This window comes from Triturus cristatus, chromosome 8 (assembly GCF_964204655.1).
Source record: "Triturus cristatus chromosome 8, aTriCri1.1, whole genome shotgun sequence".
NCBI classification, from domain to species: domain Eukaryota; kingdom Metazoa; phylum Chordata; class Amphibia; order Caudata; family Salamandridae; genus Triturus; species Triturus cristatus.
Window position 1 is genome coordinate 788938690 of NC_140591.1, and position 25242 is coordinate 788963931.

Genomic DNA, 25242 nt, shown 5'->3' on the forward strand with positions numbered 1-25242 from the left:
GCATTACTCTAAGTAACCCAAAATAATTTCTGACCAATCCTGGAGAACCTATTATTAAATGGCAAGAATGGAAAGAATATTTCATTAATTATATTGCTACTCTTGAGGATAATGGTAGTGTTATGTCTCCTGAAAGGAAAGAAATCATTTGAATGCATTGCTTAGGACCTGAAGGTCTCAGGGTTTATAACCAAATGTAAAAAAATGAAAGAATTGGTGATATTGACGTCTTCAAATGTGTCATAGCTGACCTAGATGACCATTATTCACCTATTGTTTGTGCAGCAGTATCCAGATGCACGTTTTATAAACGTAAACAAGAGACTAACAAATCGATTGAGGATTATGTTTCTGCTTTAAAAAATCTTGCCATAAAGTGCAAATTTGGTTCTTTGCATGACGACATGATAAGAGACGAAATTGTTATGTGCACCAAAAATAAGAGTATCCAGGAAAAACTTTGGATTGAAGGTGATGCTAGTCTTAAAGATATTATTACGTTAGTTGAAAAAGCAGAATTATCAGAAAGATGTGCTATTTCAAGTGAAGCAGTCACTGTCAATAAAATTACTGACACCAGGAAAGACAAAAGTTTTACTTACAAGCAACCTAGATCTTATCAAAACAACAATTGGAAACCACAGCCAATTCCTAACTCTAAAAAAGAAGAAAATCCTTCTCAGTCTGGCTTTGTATGTTACAGATGTGGGAGCACTTCTCATACTGTAAGATTTGAAAAATGCCCTGCTAAATCTACGAAATGTTCAGCATGTGGAATTATTGGACATTTTTCAAAAGTTTGTAGGAGGAAACGTTATAAAAAATCACATGTAACTTGTATTACGAACAACGATTCTGATTTATCAGATAACAATGAAGATGAAGACTCTTTAGAGAACTTGAATGTTTCCAGTGGTGTAACTAAGCATGTTGTGGCCAATATTACAAGCAATGATAGCAATAAGCCTTTATGTATGATTTCTTTTGGTGGCATAATTTTACAGGTTGCAGCGGATTCTGGTTCTCCGTTCACCATCATCGCTAAATCAGTGTGGGATAATAAATTCGTTAACATTATTGGCCCACAGTTACAACCAACTGATGTGAACCCTGAAAGCTTCACTGGACAAAAAATTGATATGCTTGCCTTTAGATCTTTAATATTCGAGTTCAAGGGTAGAAGGGCATTGTGTAAATTGTATGTAGCCCAAGATGGGTCTTCAGTTTTGGGTTGGAAAGACCAACGTTCTCTTGGTATTATTTTGAATCCCAATAGTCCTGAGCAAGTGTTAGTCATGTGTGAAGCAGAGAACACAAAGAAATGGGTTTTGGAGGAGTTTCCAAAAGTTTTTAGTGGCAGCATTGGGAATCTTGAGGGCTTTACACATAAAATTTTAGTCAGACCCAATGCAATTTCCAAAATTCATAAAGTACGTCACATCCCACTAATTGTTCGAGATGAGGTAAAAGCAGAACTTAAAAAATTACTAGATGCAGAAGTTATTGAACGAATTGAAGCATCTGATTGGATTTCCCCGATTGTTATTGCCAGACGTGCTAATGGGAATATTCGCATGTGTATAGACTTAAGGTATTTGAATGAAAATATAATCATTGATCAATTTCCTCTCCCGAGAATCGATGAAATGCTTTCATTAACCAAAGGTGCAAAATGGTTCTCAATGATTGATTTATTGTGTGCATATCACCAAATTTCTTTACATCCTTTGAGTAAACACCTCACAGTTTTTTGTACTCCTTTTGGTTGTTACCAGTTTCGCCGCATGCCATTCGGGTTAGCGTCTACAGCTGCGGTATTTCAAAGGCTCATGCATGAATTATTTGGTGATATGCAAGGTATAATATTCTTCCAAGATGATATTCTTATAATGGGTCCTAACAAAAAAATTCATGATGAGCGTTTAAGGAAAGTTATGGCATCTTACAAGACAAAGGAGTTACAGCTGAACTTTCAAAATGTAAATTTGCAGAAAATAACGTGCAATATCTGGGTCATGAAGTCAGTGCCTTTGGTATTAGCCCCAAAACCAGCCTGGTAAGTGCCATTAAAGATGCTCCTCCACCCAAATCGAAGGAGGATCTAAGATCTTTCTTAGGACTTGCAGAATTTTACTCACAATTTGTGGACAAGTTCTCAGAGAAAACTTGCGTAATGAGATCCCTACTTAAAAACAAGGCACAGTTTATTTGATGTGCTTCTTGCCAAAAATCCTTTGAGGAAATAAAAAAAGCCATTGCGCAAGCACCTAGTCTTCAAGGTTTTGATCCTTGCGCACAAACCATTGTCACCACTGATGCTAGTAGCAGGGGGTTAGGTAGTGTACTGACACAATTAAATGAGAACAACAAAGAAGTAATTATTGCTTTCGCATCACGTTCCCTCACTCCTACTGAGGAACGTTACTCTGTTGTAGAAAGGTCTAGAACATTTTAGGAAATTTCTTTGGGGAAGGAAATTTATCTTACGATGCAACCATAAACCATTGACTAAATTACTGACCACTGATGGTTTGACCAATGCCACAGCCAGAATTGCTAGATTATCCATGAGACTACAGGACTTCATGTATTAAGTTCAATATATGCCTGGTGTCAAAAACTTTACTGCAGATTTTCTAAGTCGTATGTCTTTACCATTGGTTGAGCTTGACATGAATTCTTGGAATGATTTTTCTGTAGCTCACATATCATCAAATAGGACTCAAAGTAGTTTTAGCAAAGAGGAATGGCTCGAAGCGGAGAACTCTGATCAAATATTACTTGTCCTCAAACAATTAATTATGAAGGGATGGAATGGAATTGATAAAAAATTTGTTAACGATGAATTGAGACGTTTTTGGGAAGTTCGGAACGAACTAAGTCTTTCTGATACTCTGGTTTTACGTGGTGATAAAATTGTACCACCAAAAAACCTAAGGAATAAAATAGTTGAGTTATGTCATGAAGGACATTCAGGAATTACACGCACCAAACTACGTCTGAAAGAATTATATTGGTGACCTAGGATTGATTTAGATGTAGAAAGATGTGTGAGATCATGTGTGAAGTGCGAGATTTCTAATAAAACGCTTAAAACATTCAATCCACCTTTAGCTTCTCCTGGTTTCCTTAATTTTCCCTGGGAAGTTGTTGCCATTGACTGTATGGGACCAATTTGTTGGCAAGATAGTTCACAGAAATACATTTTGGTACTCATTGATACTTTTTCAAGATGGTTAGAAATGTGTGTCGTAGATATCATCAATACTAAAACAGTAATAACATTTTTAGATGATATTTTCTTAAGGGAAGGTTTCCCTAAATTCATTCTATCTGACAATGGAGTACAATTTAAATCCCTTGAAATGAAAAACGATTTAAATGCTTCTGGGATTCAACAGAGATTCACGGCATTGTATCACCCAAGCGGCAATGGTATTGTTGAGAGAGCCAACCGTAGTATTAAAGGAGTTATCCAACTTGCTAACAAAAGTAACCTATCCTGGGAAGAAGAGTTAAAAAAACTTCTTTGGGCATATAGAAGTACTATCCATGGTACCACTAGTAAAAGTCCTTTTTCCTTAAGGAGAGGCAGAATCCCACATTAAAAAATCAATCTTGGTTGGTTAAATAAAAGTGGAATGGTTTCTTGCGACATACCTATTGTGAGAGAGAATATTAAAGAATCTCAGATGAAGAACAAGACCTATTATGATGTGAAACATGGCACCAAACAGGTTAACTTACATAGAGGTTAATGGGTTAGAGTTAAAAATGCTACGAGAGTTTCAAAAACCGAAAGCAAGTTTAGTGAACCTAAACTAGTAGTCAAAGTTATGAACAACACTGCTTTACTTCAGACTGGTGAAGTTTGGCATTGTAGTCGTCTTGCACCAGTTTCATATAGTTCTGAAACAGAAGTATGTAATAAACGCAAGAATTTTGGGTGGTTAGATACATGTGATTTCTCACAACATATTGATAATTTCAATTCTAATGATGAAAGTGTAACTTCTGATTGTTCTGATATTCCAAGAATATCTTCTGATGTTAATCTTGAGAATTCACGTGATTGTATTGTCTCTCCAAAAAGTGTTTCCTTACCTGAGGTTTCCTCAGATGTCAATTCTTCTCTGGGTGACAAGCCACATGATTTTCAGGATTCTGTTACACCACAGTTATCTTGTAATGAAGACATCGTAAGAACATCTAGTGATAGAATTGTTAAAAAAACAAAATCTTTAGAAATCTTTGATTGTAGTTGATTTAATTTATATATATATATATTTTTTTTTTGTTGTTGCTTTAAGATGTGTCACACTATTCTAGATTGTAGAATGTATTGTATTCTTAGATTCTTTCTTGAGATAGTCCGCTACGGAGACTGTCAGCGCTGGAGGTGCTTTTCCTGTACGTGGGGGGCTGAAATAAAGAACTCGGCAATTTCATCTTTATTTGGGTTGAGTCTCATTTAAGGATACTACAACAACCACTGGCAGAACAATTTTATAGTCCGTATTCAAATCTATATTCACCTTTGGCATGAATGAAGGACTTTGTTTAAAGATAATTCTGTCCTCAAAGATCTTTAAAAAAAAAGATGTCTTACTGAAAGAGAGTCCAACTCCTCTAATCTCCTGGCTCACATAATTGCCACAAAGAAACAGGTTTTTAACATTAGGATATTGACATCAACTGAGTGTAAAGGTTCAAATGGAGGATTTTTTAGAGATTCCAGTACCAATAGTAAATCCCAAGAGGGAAGTTACTGAACCAGAGTTGGCCTCAAATTCTGAAAACTCTTAAAATGTCTATTGACTAAATCCAGGTTATCTGCCAAATTTTTCCAGGACTCACCAACTCCCATAATTGTAGACCACTGTATTCTCAATGCTGGGACCTTGCAACACAAAAGGAACCCATCCTGAAGAAAGTACGTAATGTTGACAGATCTGTTAGATGAGGAACCAGATTTCTTGTAGAGCACCACTTAATAAAAGACTTCAGATGATTGTTATATGATTTTAAAAGATCTTCTAGTTGACTGTAATGAAAGAGCTACCTCCTCTGAATTCCTCCGCTCCTCAAACCTTCACTTTCAAGTTCCTTTCTGTCAGCTTGAGTGAGACCAAAGACTGCAGGTACAGCTTGGAACACCTCAGTGGTGAGGGGGGCATTGGGTGAAGTATCTCTTCTCATGCTGACATTGATCTGAGGAGAGGAAACCAACATGAGGGGGGCTGAGCTGGTGCTATCAACTCTCTACCGCTCTCTGATCCTGGCTAAGATTCTGAGAATCGGAGGAAATGGTTTAAACGCACATAGCCTCTCCTGCGGTCATGGTATTGACATGGCATTGATCCCCCATGCCCCCTTCTCTCTGATCCTTGCACAAATATGCCTCAGAACGGAATTCTTGGAGGTGGCAAAAACGATCTAATACTGATTTCCCTTGTCTCTGGCAAAGTATAAGAAATACTTGTTGTCTCTGCCTAAGTGAATATCTGATCTGAAATCTTGTACAAAGACACTAACCTTTTATCTCCCTTTCTGAGTTTATAGGACCTTGCCAGGTTCCAATGCTGATGGATGTGCCTATTTAATCAGGATGTAATCACTAACCTCCTGGCCATGCGCTGCTCCTCATGACTGCAAACCCGCATTCTGCCACAAGGCCGCTGGTTATATCCCACAGTCCACGGGGCTCACTGGTACATGTTGTCATTTTATTGTAGTCAGTCTGCTCCCTGTTTTGCCTTTTTGTTTTTGTAATTGCAGTTTATTTAGTCTGCTTTTTTTCTATTGTGCCCATTTTTCTGTGTAAACTCAGTGCTTGTTTTCACCCCAGCCCCTCTGCTGCACATATTGCCTGCTCCGGCCATTTTCCCACCCACGCTGTTTCTGGTGTGCCACTCTCCCACCTCCCTGACAACCCCTCCCATGACTACTTATGGAGGCCTCTGCATGGCCAGGCAGCTGACGCATTCAACGGGTGCACCACCGGCACACCAAAGCAAGCACGTCTGTGCCCGTCTGCACCAGGGACCCTGGCCCTCAAAATTCCCACAGATAGTCTGCCGCAGACCTCCATGCCCTGGACCCCGGTCACAACAACTGCTGCCTGGCATCACCTCGCTCCACAGAGGGACCTTTCACCTGCATCTGCTGACGGTTCACCTCCACTCCAGCACCGACCACCACCGCGGCAACCATACCCACGCCATCCCGATCAGCTGCCTACTGATCAATGCCAGATCGATCTACAAACCCACCACCAAAGTCTGAGACACCATCTCCTCATTGGCCCCTGAAGTGTCTGTCATTACAGAGACCTGGATCACCCATGCATCAGCTTCTGACATCACCACTGCAAAACCCATCGACTACAATATCAAACACCTGGACCGTACCAACAGACATGGAGGTGGCGTCACCATTGTACACAAGGAATCAATCACATGCACCATCACCAACGACGAAACCACGTCGATCATGGAACACATGAACTTCCAGCTCCACACCACTGATAAACCCACCATCAAGAGTACCCTCACTTACAGACCACCAGGACCACGAACTGGGCTCAGAGACACCATTGTCGAATTCATTGCCCCGCTTGCCATTGAATCCGAATACTACTTCTTCCTGGGAGACCTCAACTTCCACCGGACCACCCCACCAACACCAACTCCACTGACCTACTGGAAAGACTGGACAGCATTGTCCCCCCCCCACTAGAAAAGCCAAAACGCACAGATCCACCAAACAAGCCAATTGGTACACCCCAGAGCTCAGCATGTTGAAGTGCAGATGCAAGAAACTGGAGAGAAAATGGAGCAGCGGCTGGAACCGCACTGACATTCAAGTCTGCCCTCAACATCTACCACCACCAGCTCAAAGTCACAAAAAAAGAGGCCCTGACTTGCCAGATAGAGACCAGCGCCAACCAGACCAAGAAACGCTTCACAATCGCCAGAAAGTTCACCTGCCCATCAGCCACTGAAACTCGATCCCTTTCTCACAGAAACTCTGTGACGCCCTCACAGACAACTTCCACAACAAGCTAGTAACCATCTACAAAAACTTCAATCCACAACCTACTGACCTCCTCAACAGCCCAACGACAACTATCTCAGACCACCTGGTGGGAACAACTCAGTACACCAAACTCAACTACTCTAATGAACTCTATCCAATCGGGAGCACCTACCAACCCATGCTCCCACAGACTTTTTAACTTCGGAAGAGATGAGATCAGCCACCAGCTCACCACTATCCTCAACACCTCCTTCACCACAGCCACCTTTCCCGATGCCTGGAAACTTGCAGAGGTTAAACAACTGCTACCTACCTTTCCCTCCTGAGGCGGAAGCCGGGAGGTCTCTCTACTATTCTTTGGCATTTTTTAACCTAGCGTGTTTGACTTTCATGCTTGTCATTTTAATTTTTGTCTTGTGCAGCTTGTGCTCGCGCTTGTGTTATAAGCGTGCCTGAGCCTAGCGCTGCCTGCCTTAGACTTCCCAGCGCTTGTAAGCGCTTTACCCTGCTCCCTCTCCCTTGCCTGGGACTGTGAGACCGCCCTCGGCTGAGTGTTGACGCCGAGGGCTGGGATCTCATTTTGGCCGCCATCTTGGGGGTAGGACTCTCCGCCCTCGCGCTCTAGTAGCGCTATAAAAAGCTCACCCCTCCCTCCGTGCAGCGGACGCGGACTGCGGACGCGCCGGACCTGCGCCGGAGTCGTGCCAGAGTCCTGCCCGTCTGCGCCCGGAGGCGTTCGGCGTGGCAGGTACTTCTGGCCATTATGCTTTCCTACTCCGCTCAGGAACTCTACTCTTTGCGTGACGGGGATGCGTCCTGTCACTCAGTCTTTCCTGGCCGATATAGGGGTAAACATAAGTGCCCTGTCTGTAAATGGCATCCTACTCGCAATCTCCCTTCCCCCCGCTCTATTAAGGATTGTAACATTAAACATCTTTGTCTACTCCTTAATACCAGGTCGTTGCACCGACACACTCAAGAGATTTATGATCTCCTTTCGACGACCAGTCCTACCTGTCTGATGCTCACTGAGACATGGCTCAATGAATCCTCCCACCCGGACATCGCGGTAGCCATTCCCTCTGACTATATCATCCATCGACAAGATAGAGACAAGGGTAGGGGGGGAGGAGTTGCCCTGGTTGTGAAAAAATCTTTTCCGTGCACGGTCACGCACACAAATACCATCGTTGGGGCTGACTCTCTTGCCTTTACCATCTCCCTATCGCTTCAGCAAGCGCTGAAGGGTCTTGTTGTTTACAGACCTCCGGGCCCGGTGGGATCCTTTCTTGATGATCTCCAGCAGGTTATGTCGGTCCTTGTTCTAAGATCGGAGCGGTGTATATTGGCTGGAGATTTTAACTTCCATATGGATGATCACCAAGACCAGGATGCTATCAAGTTGCTTGATATTACATCTACTCTGGGCCTTTCCCCCTATATCTTTGGCCTGACCCATGATAAAGGCCACACACTTGACCAGGTTTTTTCCACCTCACCTATTATGGCTGTAACACTTCTGCCAGTCGTATGGTCTGATCATTGTCTTGTTCATTTTGAAATATCATCTACTACGAATTCTGCGGCCAGTGCCACGAGACAGCAGGGTAGCAGCTATAGGGCACTCCATCGGGTGACTCCGGATCTGCTAGCGCAGGCTCTGGTGGATCACCCCATGTCTTATATGGGTGACCTGGAGAAAGACCTGGAGAGCCTGCAATCCTGGCTCTTTGCCAGATTAAATGAGCTCGCCCCATTACAGCCACCCAGGTCTGCCGCCCAACGGGTCTCGGCCCCTTGGTTTACGGAGGAATTGGCCCATCACCGCAGGCAATGCAAAGTCGCTGAGCGGGCTTGGAGAGCCCAGTACGAACCTGAGGCCAAACAACTTTATAAAACCATGATGAAATCATATCATGATTTAATACTTCAGGGCAAGAAATGCTATTTTGCCAAAAGGATTGAAGACGCGGCAAACTCCTGTAAGGAGATTTTCTCAATTGTGCGAGAATTCACCAGCCCGTGGTCAATCTCAGCTCAGGACGCTCCGGTGGAGACCTGGGCCAACACCATTGCTAATTTTTTTACCACCAAAATTAGGCAAATTCAGGATTCCTTTCCATTGAGACCTATAGATGACCCGTCAACTCTGCCGATTGAGACAACTCTCCTGTCGTCTCCAGGCCCAGTTCTGCTAGACTTCCCGCCCCTTTCGGCTGCCGCATCCTTAGCCTTGATGAGGAACCTTAAATCAGGCTCACCGCTAGATCCCTGTCCAGCAAAATTCTTAGCGAGAATGGCAGATGCCGTTAACCCCATAGCTAATCCCATTCTTAACCTTTCCCTGAGTCAGGGATTTCTGCCCCAGTCCTGGAAACAGGCCATGGTCATCCCTCTTATCAAAAAGCCTAATCTTGACCCAGAAGTGCCCTCCAACTATAGGCCAATCTCGCTCCTTCCAGCACTTACCAAGATCCTGGAGAAACACGTTCATAGCGTGCTTTCTTACTTCCTGGAGTCAAACGAGTTACTCCATGAATCCCAATCGGGCTTTCGCTCCAACTTAAGCACCGAGACGGCGCTCCTGGAAGTTTCTGAGATCGTGAAGGAGGTGCTGGATACCGGAGGCAGGGTGATGTTAGTTATGCTAGACCTGTCGGCGGCGTTTGACACCATCCCCCATGAGGATCTCCTCACTAGACTACACGACATCGGTCTGGGGGGGACGGTGCTCAACTGGTTTCGTTCCTTTCTAGCCAACCGCCGGCAGACGGTCTGGGTCCCACATGGATCTGCCGAAATGCCGCCATTGGGAGTCGGAGTGCCTCAGGGCTCTGTATTGAGCCCCACTCTATTTAACATCCTTATGACCCCTCTGGCGACATTGGCAGAGTCCTATGGGGCCCGGATCGTCTCTTATGCTGACGACACCCAGCTTCTGTTCACCTGCCGTAAGAGCGAAGAGTTCGATGGAGAAAGGATCCGTGAGTGCCTTGGGGCTGTTTTTAATTGGTTCCAACTCAACAGCCTCAAGTGCAACTCGGATAAATCCGAAATACTATTCTTCGGATGCCCATCGGAACCAGATTGGCATGGGTGGTGGCCTGCTGACATGTTCCCTCCAACTCAGTCATCTAAGTGGGCTAAGAACCTGGGAGTAAAAATTGACAATGAGCTTTCGCTCAAATCCCAGGTTTCTACTCTTACGGGAACATGTTTCGGGATCCTCAGAATGTTGCGTAAGTTCTTTCCCCTTCTATCTGAGGAACATCGGAGGATAACTGTCCAGGCACTTATAGGATCCAGATAGGACTATGCAAATGTTCTATATCTGGGTCTGCCAGAATATCTCCTTCAGCGTTTGCAGGTGACCCAGAACGCTGCTGCTCGAGCGATCTTTGGCCTGCATCGTCGCACTAGTGCCTCTAACCTTCTTCTATCCCTCCATTGGCTTCCTGTACGGAAGAGGATACTGTTCAAGGCCATGACCCTAGCCCATAAGGCCCTGCATGGTAATGGTGCAAAATATCTCCAGAAGAGGCTGGACTTCTACCGACCTACCCGATCCCCCAGGTCGGAAACATTGGCTCTGGCTCGGGTACCACGTATCAAAAGGGCTCGTCTAGGCGGCCGGTCCTTTGGATTCCTTGCCCCCCAGCTATGGAACTCTCTACCGGTGTCCTTGCGGACTACCTCGAACTTGCTTGCCTTCAGGAAGGACTTAAAAACTTGGCTGTTCTCTGGTTAGTCCGCTTCCTCTTTTAGGCTCCTGTCTTTTTTCTGTTATGTTTTCCAGTTCTTTCTTTAGGTCTGGAGCACAAAGCACCGGGACACTCCTTTGGAGTAGCCGTTGCGCTATAAAAGTCCCATTTTAACATAACATAACATAACATAAACCCCCTCCTCAAGAAACCCTCTGCAGATTCCAGCCAGCTCCAGAACTACCATCCCATCTCACTGCTCCCATTTCCCACCAAAGTCCTGGAGAAAGCCATAAACCTCCAACTCCCCAAACACCTGGAAAGAAACAACCTGCTGGAACCCTCTAAGTCAGGTTTCAGGGCCAATCACAGCACCAATACAGCCCTCAATGCCTCAACAGATGATATCCGCATCCTGCTCGACAGAGGAGAATCAGCTGCCCTGATCCTGCTTGACCTCTCCACAGTCTTCAACGCCATCGCCCACCACACAATCATCATCACAATACTTTATTCTGTGCTTTTAAACCATAAAATTACAGAGGCAAATACAGTACATGTACAAAGAAACACACAAAAGCTCAGCTTAAAATCACATCCCTAGGTCATGTCATTAAAATATTCAGATGATCAATACAAATATTATTTTAAATTGTGTTATAGTAAGTCACAATATGGAAGCATCCCATAAAAATGTATGAACAAATACTTTATAATTAGTTAAAATTGATAAAAGAGAATCACAGTTAAAATGCATCATATAGCACTGTATAGGCATTGGGATACTAAGACAAAAAGAGGCAGGGTAGATAAACCCATCCTGTTAGCTACTCCAGCACTCTATACCTAATGGACCAACTCCAATGAATATACTTGGATACTGCACAGGCTATTCTCTGGGAAGATGCTGTGTGAAGAAGATGTATAGCAACCTCTAGGTGGCGGCAACCAAGTTGCTTACATAGTGGAATGATCTATGCTTTCCTTGGGTGGATGTAGCCAGGCCAAAAGAAAATAAAGTGCACCAGTGATTCCTCTGACTGTTGGCAGACAGGGCATACAGTACTTAAAGAAGTTAGTCAAATCTGTTTAGCTGATAAAGGCATTAATCGTAATGTTCCATAACGGAACTTGAGGAAAAGTGACTTTGCAACCAATGGGTCAATAGGATCCAGAAAGGGCTGAAAGAGAAATTCAGGTTTAAAATCTAGGAAAAGTGGGGGAGGGGTGAGTGGCAAGCAGCCAACCATGATGGCAGCACTCTGAGAAGGCTCCAGTGAACGCCTGCCAAAACCCTTAAAAATCCATATAATTATCCGTTTCCCACAGCGTAAGGCCCCGTCGGGAGGTTCCGACATGACCAGGAACGTCGGATCTGAAGGTGGAGTCCCGATGATTAACCGTGTAGCTGCACCAGCCCGGAGCAGCTTAGACGCCGTGAAAAGCGGTCCCTGCCTGGTAGAATCATTGCATCACCCCCGTTAAACAGTGCGTTGGAGGCAGGACCGGTGAATCTCCTGATCCAGGGTTTGAAGGGAGGCAGTGACGCAGAGCCTGCACTGTGACCGGTGTCCTACGGCGGAGTTGTGGGGCAGCATGGACCCTCCATCGGGCGACGACGCCCTGAGAGGATCCGGCCCGGCGGCAACTGACTGAAAGACAGAAAGAGTGAAGAGGTACATGTAGATGCCAATTGACCCCAATAACAATGGCACGACACACTGCGGAGGCTAGTGGGAGCTGCGGAGCGGCAGGAAGACATGTGGGTGGGGTGCCACTCCCACAGCCTGCTCTGCATCACCCAGCGATGAGCATGGGAACGACATAAGTCGCGGTTACTCCCACCGCCACAGAGAGGGGAAATTGGTCCAGAAGGTGATCAAATACCAACTGGATGGTAAGGAGACACTAACCAAGCACGCTAAATCAGATGAAGGTGATAGATAACTGGGTGCAGTGGAAAGGATAAGAACAATTCAAGAACCCCAACTCAAATTCAGTTGCTTTGAGGAGGGTGGATAGACACGACGAGGCAAGTCTTGGGGCCCCGGGCTGAGTGGCTGATACGTGGGGAGTGGAGGGGGTGACCCACTGCATTCCAGTATGGCAACACACAAATAAACCAAACTTACACACCAAACCAAACTCGCTAAATTCACACACCCCAAGATGGATACCCTCTCAGAAGGGGGCGATGATCAGTGACAAAAACTAGCGATCAAGGATGGGCCGCCTACCCTGCAAGACATAATGGCAGCAATCCAAGGAGTGCCCTCTGCGCTGGAAAGTAAACTAGACATGGTCATGACAGAAGTTACACTAATGCACGCAGACCTTCGTAATCTGGGGTACTGGGTACGAGCTGCTCAAGACTTTATTACCACGCTCCAGTCGAATACTAAATCGCTCGAAACAACAGTTAATAAGCTCCAGAAGTTGACAGCGACCATGGAAGAGAGGCTCAAAGACTATGAAGGGTGTGCACGTAGAAACAAAGTTCGCATTTTAGGAGTGCCGAAGCACGCCGAGGGACCATCTACAGACCTGTTTGTTGAAGAGCTTATCACAAAACACCTATAGCCTCATACCCTCTCGAACTACTTCTCTATGGAGCGTGCTTATCGAGTGCCAGGGGGCCAGCCGCGACCGGGTACACCCCATGTCCTATCCTGGCCAGGATCTTCAACTTTAGAGATAGAGACGTTATATTGCAGACCACGCGCGCAGCCCCTCCGCTAGTATATAACAATTCTACAATAACCTTCTTTCCTGACTGTACAGCCCAGATTCAGGGGTAGCACTCTGTGTTAAGGACCTAAAATACGCAATGCTGAATCCAGCCAAGCTCCGGGTGGTGACTAAAGGAAAGACGTGTTTTTCACCTCTCCGGACGAAGCCTGGGAGTGGCTGGAGGGGTGGAAGAGGTGGATAAAGGACGAACCAATCCCCACCGACAGAAAAACAACAAGAATGGTGACAACCAAGACATCAGCAGGAAGGGGACTTGCCAGGAGACGGAGACTGATTCATCCATTTCCGTTCAGCTGCAGCTGGAGTCAAAACTGCATTGAAGGGAATATACTAAATTTGATGTAAGAAACAAATAGACAACTTAGACAAAGCTTGGTTACTTGGGAACTGAAGAGTTATAAGGAGCCGTGCAACCCTGAACTGCTCACTGTTTTTTTTTGGAGATATGTTGCCGGAACAGTCGGGGTACCAGTTGGACCCCAACAACATAGCTGTGGACTGGTAAAGTTACTATATGATTGGGTGATAGAGATCTGGCAGGTCAGCAACCGGCAGTGACAAGCTCCCCAACAGTAAGTTATGAGGGTTGGGATACACAGGCACTCTGCAGAGTTGGGGTGGTGGACAGTTTTAAGTCCAAAATGCAGGGAAGCATGGAGAGGGGTAGGGGGAGTAGTATTAGTTTTCTTGGTTGAGTTAGTAGAGTTTCGAGATACACGAAACGTTTTGTAGTCGTGATAATGTAGGGTCTATTTTTCAGGAAATTAACAGCTGCTAAACAGGATGTCGTCCAAAGGGCCGAAGGTAAAGATAAAGTGACCTCCTTACGGAGCGCCCTTAAACACTCCCCGGGGAAGATCAGGTAGATATGCAGTACCATGAATAGAGATAATCCTGCTCATATCTTCAGAATCCTATCATGGAATGTCAAGCTCCTGATGTAGTATTACTACAAGAAACGCACCTACAGGGAAATTCGTACTGTGCGCTCAATAGATGGGGCTATAAATTAGTGGCCCACTCAGGTTACACCCGAGGCTCAAGAGGAATGGGTATCCTACTCCGCAAGCCATTTCCATTTACGTAACAAAAGATCATGTGCGATTCACGGGGGTGCTTTGTGACACAATCGGGACACTGGGAGGGTCGACTCCTACACGTTATATCCCTCTATATTCCCCCAAGATTACATACCTCCCCTCTCGCCGATCTGGGTTCAAACATTATTAATCTGCCACAGGGGGAACTACTTATTGGAGGGGACTGTAATACTGCCATTAATGGAGATATAAACCGTTGGCCAGCCAGACAGTACGATGCCTCTGAAAAAGCCTTAACTGAGTTCCTGTCGGCCATGGGCCTTGTTGATGTTTGGCGAATGCGTAACTCTTCAGCCCATAAGTATAACTTTCACTCAGGGACCCATGGAAGTCTATCCCATATAGATAATATGTTCGGATTGGCGGGACAACTACTGCTATTTGGTGAAGTGGTCTTGCTTCCCAGAGGTATCTCCGACCATTCCCCACTTAGTGCAATATATGGGGGAGCACCCGTATTTAATAGCAGCCGGATGGCGATTGACCCCTGGTACTTACAAGTGCCATCTATTAGAGCAGGCATAATGAAAGCAACTTAAAACTACTTCGAAGAAAATAAGGAATCGGTGGACTCAGCCCAAACTTTATGGGAGGCCTACAAGGCAGTAATCAGGGGCCAACCTATCTACTTAATATCCGGCCACAAAAAGGAAAGACAGAAATCCTTGGTAGAGATAGAGGAGGAAATCCCGAAGCTAGAAGCAGAGAGGCTGCAGTCAGACTCCCCAGACGTACAACATAGATTACAACTCAAACAGAGAGAGTACAGATATATTACAGAAGGGGCAACTAAAGTACAGAACTGAATGACTCAACATCGAATTTATGAGGTGGGAGATAGAGCGGGAAAATTGCTGGTATGGCTAGAAAAGAAGGAAGACTCCTCCAGATAGGTGTTTGAGATCACCCCAGATACTGGCATACCACTGAGAGGTAGGCAAGAAATAGCAGACACATTTGAGATGTATTATGAGAAATGATATACTTCCTCACAGCTCACCTCCCAGGCCAAGGCCCACAAACTGTTGGCTACCCTGGGTATGCCGTCCCTTGGAGCGGAGGACAGGACGACGCTAGAACTGGACCTGATGGACAGTGAAATAGTATGAGCAATCGGGACTTTGAGAACCGGTAAAGCAGTGAGGCCAAACAACCTGCCGATTGAATTATATAAACTAAACGTGTCCACAACTGCTCGATACCTATTGCGAATGTACCAAGAAAGCGTTAAAAGGGGAAAATTGCCCGAAAATCAATGGTTGGCTAATATTGTTGTAATACACAAAACAGGAAATCCTCTGGAAAGTCATAGAGGCCAATATCTCTGCTGAATGCAGAAGTTAAGATCTTAGCGAAAATCCTAGTGACGCGCTTGGCTCTATTGCTACATAAATTAGTCCACCCTGATCAATCAGGATTTCTGCCACGAAGAAATACTGGACTCAACCTCCGACGCCTTCATGGAGTGTTGGGAAGAGCTAACACTATTAGGGAAGACACAATAATAATGTCTCTAGACGTCAGAATGGCATTTGATGTGATAGAATGGCCTTTTCTATTTGCAGTTTCAGAGAAATTTGAGCTTGCTGAAAACCTTCTGGCGTGGATTTGACTCCTATATTTGGAGCCCTTAGCACAGGTTACAGTTAACAGAGGAAGATCCAATGTCTTCAAATTGCAAAGGAGACAAGGCAAGTCTTTCCCCTCTCCCCATTGATCTTTGCCCCAGTCTTAGAACCAGTGGTGGTGTGGATAAGCGGCGACCCACTTATCAGGGGGACTTAAATGGACAGAGGATTGGGAGGATAGAATCTCTCTCTCTGCTGATGATATCCTCCTTTATTTGGCACGCCCCTATTCCTCCTTACACAGGGTGTTGCATATTTTTGCTCTTTTCCGAAATACTCAGGGTATACTATAAAGTGGGTTAAGTCGGTAATGTATGTGCTTTGGGGATCACACCCTCGGCTTCCCAGATCCTGTACGGTACAAATTACCACAGAGGGAATCTATATTTGGGTGTTTAAGTTACTGAAGACCCTGCGGCCTTTTATGACTGCAATCTGGACCCACCTTTGTGACAGTTGCAAAAGGACGTGCAGCACTTTAGGACTCTGCCCTTGTTGCTGCCGGGTAAAGCGTCCTTACATAAAATGATGGTGCTCACCCGTTTTGTCCATATACTACAAAATACGCCTTACTTGGTGCCCCTAAAATATTTTCGAGTAGTAGCGGCGAAGATACAGCTGTTTCTCTGGGACTGAGGAACTCGGCAAATAGCATAAAATAAGCTGATCAGGGGCTAGTACGACGTGGTATCGCCCTGCCTGCACTCCAATACTATTACTGGGCAGCACAGTTGACTGTTGTTAATCGTTGGGTGCATTTAGAGCAGACTGAACCTTTGATAGACTGGATAGGAACAACATGAGACCAGGAGGTTACCTCAGGGCCCTCTATTGCGTGAAATGAAGTTTGTCGGTAAACACCCCAATATTGACAACAATCAAATTTTGGAATATGGAGTTAGCGTCTTTGGGCTGGAAAGATAAGATTACTCTGGCTAAGCCACTATGGGACTCTGTACATCTGGGACTTCTGGTGCATCAACCAGGTTTTGATAAATGTGACTGTATAGGACTCTCCAGGGTGGGAGACCTATGGGTGGGAGGGAAGATTAGGCCCTTTGAGGACCTCAATAGGGAATTTGAGTTATCCTCAGCGGAAACCTTCCGTTACCTTTAAATACGATGTGCACTATCACGAGCCATTCCAATTGGAACAGTTCTCCCGGACTCCCCCCGTTGTAAGATAGGCTTCTGGATGATTACCTTAAGGATAAGGCAATATCATTAACATACCGAGAATTACTCTACAACTCTCCTGACACTTTAGATAAAGTCCGGGCAAAGTGGGTGGAGGACTTGGGAGCTCTCACTGATGAGGAGTTGCAAGAGGCACATGCATCTCCTCGAGAGGTAGCTATACGCGCCCAATTTAAATTAGTCCAATTAAAAATATTGCACCAACATATTACACTAGCACCACACTGGTTAAAATGGGTAAAATTGAAACAGTGTCCCAAGACTTGTGGACAGATAGGTACGTTTGTGCACTTATGGTGGGAATGCCCAAAGATACTAGAATATTGCAAAAAGATTACTACATGCATGCTTACGCTGTGTGGAATAAAGATGGAGATGTCGTTCCAGTGGTGTCTATCAAATATTTGGGACAAAACAGACTTAACATCAGGAGACACAACTTAGGTAACATTAGGGCTTATAGGGGCATATGTATCAACATCACCATTTGCGATTCTCAAATAGCGATTTTTAAGGAATCGCTATTTGAGAATTGCAAAACGGGATGTATTTAAAAAATTGCAAACTTTTTGCGATTTCTTAAAATTCCTTAATTGCGATTAGCAAATTGTGAAATCGCAATTAAGGAATACCTGCCCATTCATTTCTATGGGCCAGGAGACCCATAGGAATGAATGGGAAGTAATTCTCAAATAGCGAATCGCAATTTGCTAATCGCTATTTGAGAATAATTTCAAAGGTGCAAGGGTGTCAAGATGACACCCTGATACACCCCTGAAATTAGCATGTGTGGTCATATGGCGCACACACATGCCCTAAGGGCATGTATGTGCGTCACGTGGCACTTTGTAAAATTACAAAACATGCATTTTTAAAAGAAATCGCAAATTAACACCAACTAGTAGTTGGTGGTAATTTGCGATTTCTTAAGGATTAATCGCAATCCTTTGGTGAGTGTTACATTTCATTTAAGAAATCGCAATTTGCGATTTCTTAAATGCCTACGCAAACTTAAGAAATCGCTAAATTAGCGATTCCTTAAATTTGCGTTGGGATGTGGCTCATACATCCCGTTTTGCGAATTTTTAATCGCAAACGCTGTATTTTGCGAATCGCAGCGTTTGCGACTAAAAATTTGCTTGATACATATGCCCCATAGTGGCTAAGCATAACATTGCAAGGAAATGGAAGTCAGACTCTGGGCCTGCACTTGGGGATTGGAAAACCGACATGGATTGGTCTATGCAGGCTGAAAGGGTGGTATATGAAAGTAGAGGTTGCCCGCAAAAATGGACAAAAATATGGGGGATATGGAACACAACTAGAGGGTCGCTGTGTCTGCCTGTTAATACCACCTCCCCACTGGAAGAGGACTAAGAGCATAACACAAAAAGAATAAATTGGATAGTCTCTGTCAGTGGGAAGGAAGGTGAATAATACGATGTAATGCTAATACTGACGATAGTCCTGTTGTACCAACAATTTGTTATTTATGATCATGTACCGAATGACTACTTGCTATTGTATTCTGTATACGGTTTGATTGAAGTTAAATAACATAACATTTAATAAAAAGAAATTGAAAAAAGAAAATCTAGGAAAAGTGAAGTAAGCGTCCCTTCAGGCATATTTTGAAATTCACTAAGATGGATGTGATACCAAAATGCATTCTTGAGTGTGGTCTTGCATAAATCAACCATGGATGCTGAAGAGTACCAGTAGTCTCCTAGCTCAAAATGCACTAACATCTTCTCAACATAAAATAGCCACTTGATGTCACCAAAACTGTACAGTGAGGTTACTTCCTTTAGGGCTCCACAATAATCATCCAGGCCTACAGAGTGGTTCAGCCTTCTCCAATAGAGTAGCAGCCTCGATTGGGGCTTACGTATCATTGAATTGAGACCCATGCCCCCTCTTAATGGTATTAGCGGGCTATTCGTTGTTTTTTTTTTTTAGAGATCTCAAGAACGTGTTCACCGCCTTTCCAAGTTTAGTCAGATTCTATGCGCCCTCTCCTACTGCCCCATATAAGGCACTGCCCTCAGCCTTAGTTCTATACATCTTAAGCGCTGAAGAAATGTGCCTGCTGCGGGATGTCCTGCAACATTTTAAAATGGCGGCAGAGTGATGGACTAAATTTAAAACACTCTTCTCAACCTCTGGTGCCCATAACATAGATCTGGATAACCTTACCCCTAAATAAACAAACTAACAAACCCAGTCAAAAGGGCAACCCCCCCAACATTATTGAGCCCCTAAATGTTTTGTGGAGATTAAGGGCCATACATGTGGTCTTGGAATGACTTATTACAAGCCCATGTTCTGTACAGAACCTTCAAATTTGTTGACCAGGCATTGTAGACACCTCAGGGTCTTTGAGATCAGGAGGGTATCATCAGCAAATAATAGGAGGGGAATTTTAGAACCACCCTGGCAAGGGGCATCAGTGAGGCCATCCTTGATGTAGGACATCACGTCGTTAAGATACAAGGAGTAAAGGGTTGGGGCAAGGACACAGCATGATGGACTCTTTTCTGGTTTGGAATCCGTTCTGTTACTTCCCCTCCTCTGCCTCATCTCACTTGAGCATAGGTGTCCTTGTGGATGTAGACCAAAATGTTCATAATATCGAGTGGGACCCCATTATTCCTCTGGACAGCCCACAAGTTGGCACTGGAGACTAAGTCAAATGCCAACTTGAGGTCGACGAAGATCAAGTGTAAATGTGAACTCTGTATAACCACTGTTTTCTAATAAATTGATAACACCGTGAAAAAATATTGTCATTCGTACTGATCCCTCTTCTAAATCCTTCATGCAGTGGGGAAAGTGCCTGGTGATTCTCAATCCAGGATTCCAATTTTCCAAGTATTTGTCTTGCAAAGACCTTTGGGGCTATTCAATTAGGTTGATAGGCCTATAGTATAGGGGGGAGTCACGCTGGCCCTTTTTATAAATGAACTGGTAAAAAAATGCCTTCAAGGGATTAGTTTAGATACTTAGTTGTATAGTTGTAAATTGTTTGATATAGGATAGTTATATTCCTATAGAACTGAATTCATTCAGCATTCATGTATTATAGATTATATCTTATACATCAGTCATATAAATCAGCATAAATGAATAAAAGAAGCAAAATGCACAGAGAGTTAATCAAACTAGAAAAAGCAACGGGTATGTAAAAAAAGGAAGTTTATATCAATCAATGAAGTCAAGGGTACTGGAAATAGACAGTTATACAAATATTGGAAGGAAGTGATAAAGTCAATTATTCCTTCACATAAACTCAATCAAACACTTTTTCATAATAATAGTAAATAATTATATAGAAAACAGTGTGACAGTCGACGTTTCGGTCTTTTAAATATCCATTCATAAGACCATCTTCAGGACAAGTCGATTAAAAGTTGACCCCTTATTCTTTTGGGAAATTGTATCCCAATCGAAAAATCTGATGGAATTTGAGAATGTAGAAGTCGGGTGATATTTAAAGCGCGTATCTTCGATTGAATACTGGCAATTCTCAGTAGTTATTTTGAAGATGCAGCCAAATCCAAAAATCGAGTGGCTTTGCTCACATGGAAGGAGTATTTAAATCTCACTTCAACCGGCACGTGTCCTCAATCGAATAAAACTAGCGGTTCACCAACGATTACCCAAACCATGGTAGGGGTATTAGGCCACAGTGTTCGGCAATATCATCAGCCAGGAGTCCCACCTGCAGGCTATACAAATCCATAAAATGAAAATGCCATACCTCAGGAGGAATTTTATTTGCCAGGAGCCTCGATGGGCTCTCCTTACTATTAGCTACCAGCTTCCAAATGGTTTTGGAATCTTTTGATATGGATGCCTCATAAATATCTTCCCAAAATTCTGACTCCATTCTCTAAGTGCTCTTGATTGAATCTGTCCGTACTTGCTTCTTTTAAGACGTATCATGTGTGTATCACTGATCAATAGAACCTGAAGAAGCGTATTCTTTTTAGTAGTACATGCTATACCAAAAGCATTTTGGTTTTGAATAGGTCCTGGTGGGCTTGTAATTCCATGAAAAACACTTTGCAAAAGTTTGGAACAAGCCCACATTTGTTTAAATATTTTGGTAGTCTAAGAATGGTCCCTGGGCTGAGATAGACTTACCATATCTAGCTCTAGTATGGCATCTCTAAGAGCCAGGCTCATAAGATCTCTTGTGCACTGGTCCTGAGGTACATGCCCCCATTTAATACTGCAGTTGACGTTGGATGGCAGGACATTAGAGTTAAGAGATGTAAGGACATCAGTCAGGTGACAGAAGAGGCCATTTAGCAAGCAATCATACCCTCTCGAACTACTTCTCTATGGAGCGTGCTTATCGAGTGCCAGGGGGCCAGCCGCGACCGGGTACACCCCATGTCCTATCCTGGCCAGGATCTTCAACTTTAGAGATAGAGACGTTATATTGCAGACCACGCGCGCAGCCCCTCCGCTAGTATATAACAATTCTACAATAACCTTCTTTCCTGACTGTACAGCCCAGATTCAGGGGTAGCACTCTGTGTTAAGGACCTAAAATACGCAATGCTGAATCCAGCCAAGCTCCGGGTGGTGACTAAAGGAAAGACGTGTTTTTCACCTCTCCGGACGAAGCCTGGGAGTGGCTGGAGGGGTGGAAGAGGTGGATAAAGGACGAACCAATCCCCACCGACAGAAAAACAACAAGAATGGTGACAACCAAGACATCAGCAGGAAGGGGACTTGCCAGGAGACGGAGACTGATTCATCCATTTCCGTTCAGCTGCAGCTGGAGTCAAAACTGCATTGAAGGGAATATACTAAATTTGATGTAAGAAACAAATAGACAACTTAGACAAAGCTTGGTTACTTGGGAACTGAAGAGTTATAAGGAGCCGTGCAACCCTGAACTGCTCACTGTTTTTTTTTGGAGATATGTTGCCGGAACAGTCGGGGTACCAGTTGGACCCCAACAACATAGCTGTGGACTGGTAAAGTTACTATATGATTGGGTGATAGAGATCTGGCAGGTCAGCAACCGGCAGTGACAAGCTCCCCAACAGTAAGTTATGAGGGTTGGGATACACAGGCACTCTGCAGAGTTGGGGTGGTGGACAGTTTTAAGTCCAAAATGCAGGGAAGCATGGAGAGGGGTAGGGGGAGTAGTATTAGTTTTCTTGGTTGAGTTAGTAGAGTTTCGAGATACACGAAACGTTTTGTAGTCGTGATAATGTAGGGTCTATTTTTCAGGAAATTAACAGCTGCTAAACAGGATGTCGTCCAAAGGGCCGAAGGTAAAGATAAAGTGACCTCCTTACGGAGCGCCCTTAAACACTCCCCGGGGAAGATCAGGTAGATATGCAGTACCATGAATAGAGATAATCCTGCTCATATCTTCAGAATCCTATCATGGAATGTCAAGCTCCTGATGTAGTATTACTACAAGAAACGCACCTACAGGGAAATTCGTACTGTGCGCTCAATAGATGGGGCTATAAATTAGTGGCCCACTCAGGTTACACCCGAGGCTCAAGAGGAATGGGTATCCTACTCCGCAAGCCATTTCCATTTACGTAACAAAAGATCATGTGCGATTCACGGGGGTGCTTTGTGACACAATCGGGACACTGGGAGGGTCGACTCCTACACGTTATATCCCTCTATATTCCCCCAAGATTACATACCTCCCCTCTCGCCGATCTGGGTTCAAACATTATTAATCTGCCACAGGGGGAACTACTTATTGGAGGGGACTGTAATACTGCCATTAATGGAGATATAAACCGTTGGCCAGCCAGACAGTACGATGCCTCTGAAAAAGCCTTAACTGAGTTCCTGTCGGCCATGGGCCTTGTTGATGTTTGGCGAATGCGTAACTCTTCAGCCCATAAGTATAACTTTCACTCAGGGACCCATGGAAGTCTATCCCATATAGATAATATGTTCGGATTGGCGGGACAACTACTGCTATTTGGTGAAGTGGTCTTGCTTCCCAGAGGTATCTCCGACCATTCCCCACTTAGTGCAATATATGGGGGAGCACCCGTATTTAATAGCAGCCGGATGGCGATTGACCCCTGGTACTTACAAGTGCCATCTATTAGAGCAGGCATAATGAAAGCAACTTAAAACTACTTCGAAGAAAATAAGGAATCGGTGGACTCAGCCCAAACTTTATGGGAGGCCTACAAGGCAGTAATCAGGGGCCAACCTATCTACTTAATATCCGGCCACAAAAAGGAAAGACAGAAATCCTTGGTAGAGATAGAGGAGGAAATCCCGAAGCTAGAAGCAGAGAGGCTGCAGTCAGACTCCCCAGACGTACAACATAGATTACAACTCAAACAGAGAGAGTACAGATATATTACAGAAGGGGCAACTAAAGTACAGAACTGAATGACTCAACATCGAATTTATGAGGTGGGAGATAGAGCGGGAAAATTGCTGGTATGGCTAGAAAAGAAGGAAGACTCCTCCAGATAGGTGTTTGAGATCACCCCAGATACTGGCATACCACTGAGAGGTAGGCAAGAAATAGCAGACACATTTGAGATGTATTATGAGAAATGATATACTTCCTCACAGCTCACCTCCCAGGCCAAGGCCCACAAACTGTTGGCTACCCTGGGTATGCCGTCCCTTGGAGCGGAGGACAGGACGACGCTAGAACTGGACCTGATGGACAGTGAAATAGTATGAGCAATCGGGACTTTGAGAACCGGTAAAGCAGTGAGGCCAAACAACCTGCCGATTGAATTATATAAACTAAACGTGTCCACAACTGCTCGATACCTATTGCGAATGTACCAAGAAAGCGTTAAAAGGGGAAAATTGCCCGAAAATCAATGGTTGGCTAATATTGTTGTAATACACAAAACAGGAAATCCTCTGGAAAGTCATAGAGGCCAATATCTCTGCTGAATGCAGAAGTTAAGATCTTAGCGAAAATCCTAGTGACGCGCTTGGCTCTATTGCTACATAAATTAGTCCACCCTGATCAATCAGGATTTCTGCCACGAAGAAATACTGGACTCAACCTCCGACGCCTTCATGGAGTGTTGGGAAGAGCTAACACTATTAGGGAAGACACAATAATAATGTCTCTAGACGTCAGAATGGCATTTGATGTGATAGAATGGCCTTTTCTATTTGCAGTTTCAGAGAAATTTGAGCTTGCTGAAAACCTTCTGGCGTGGATTTGACTCCTATATTTGGAGCCCTTAGCACAGGTTACAGTTAACAGAGGAAGATCCAATGTCTTCAAATTGCAAAGGAGACAAGGCAAGTCTTTCCCCTCTCCCCATTGATCTTTGCCCCAGTCTTAGAACCAGTGGTGGTGTGGATAAGCGGCGACCCACTTATCAGGGGGACTTAAATGGACAGAGGATTGGGAGGATAGAATCTCTCTCTCTGCTGATGATATCCTCCTTTATTTGGCACGCCCCTATTCCTCCTTACACAGGGTGTTGCATATTTTTGCTCTTTTCCGAAATACTCAGGGTATACTATAAAGTGGGTTAAGTCGGTAATGTATGTGCTTTGGGGATCACACCCTCGGCTTCCCAGATCCTGTACGGTACAAATTACCACAGAGGGAATCTATATTTGGGTGTTTAAGTTACTGAAGACCCTGCGGCCTTTTATGACTGCAATCTGGACCCACCTTTGTGACAGTTGCAAAAGGACGTGCAGCACTTTAGGACTCTGCCCTTGTTGCTGCCGGGTAAAGCGTCCTTACATAAAATGATGGTGCTCACCCGTTTTGTCCATATACTACAAAATACGCCTTACTTGGTGCCCCTAAAATATTTTCGAGTAGTAGCGGCG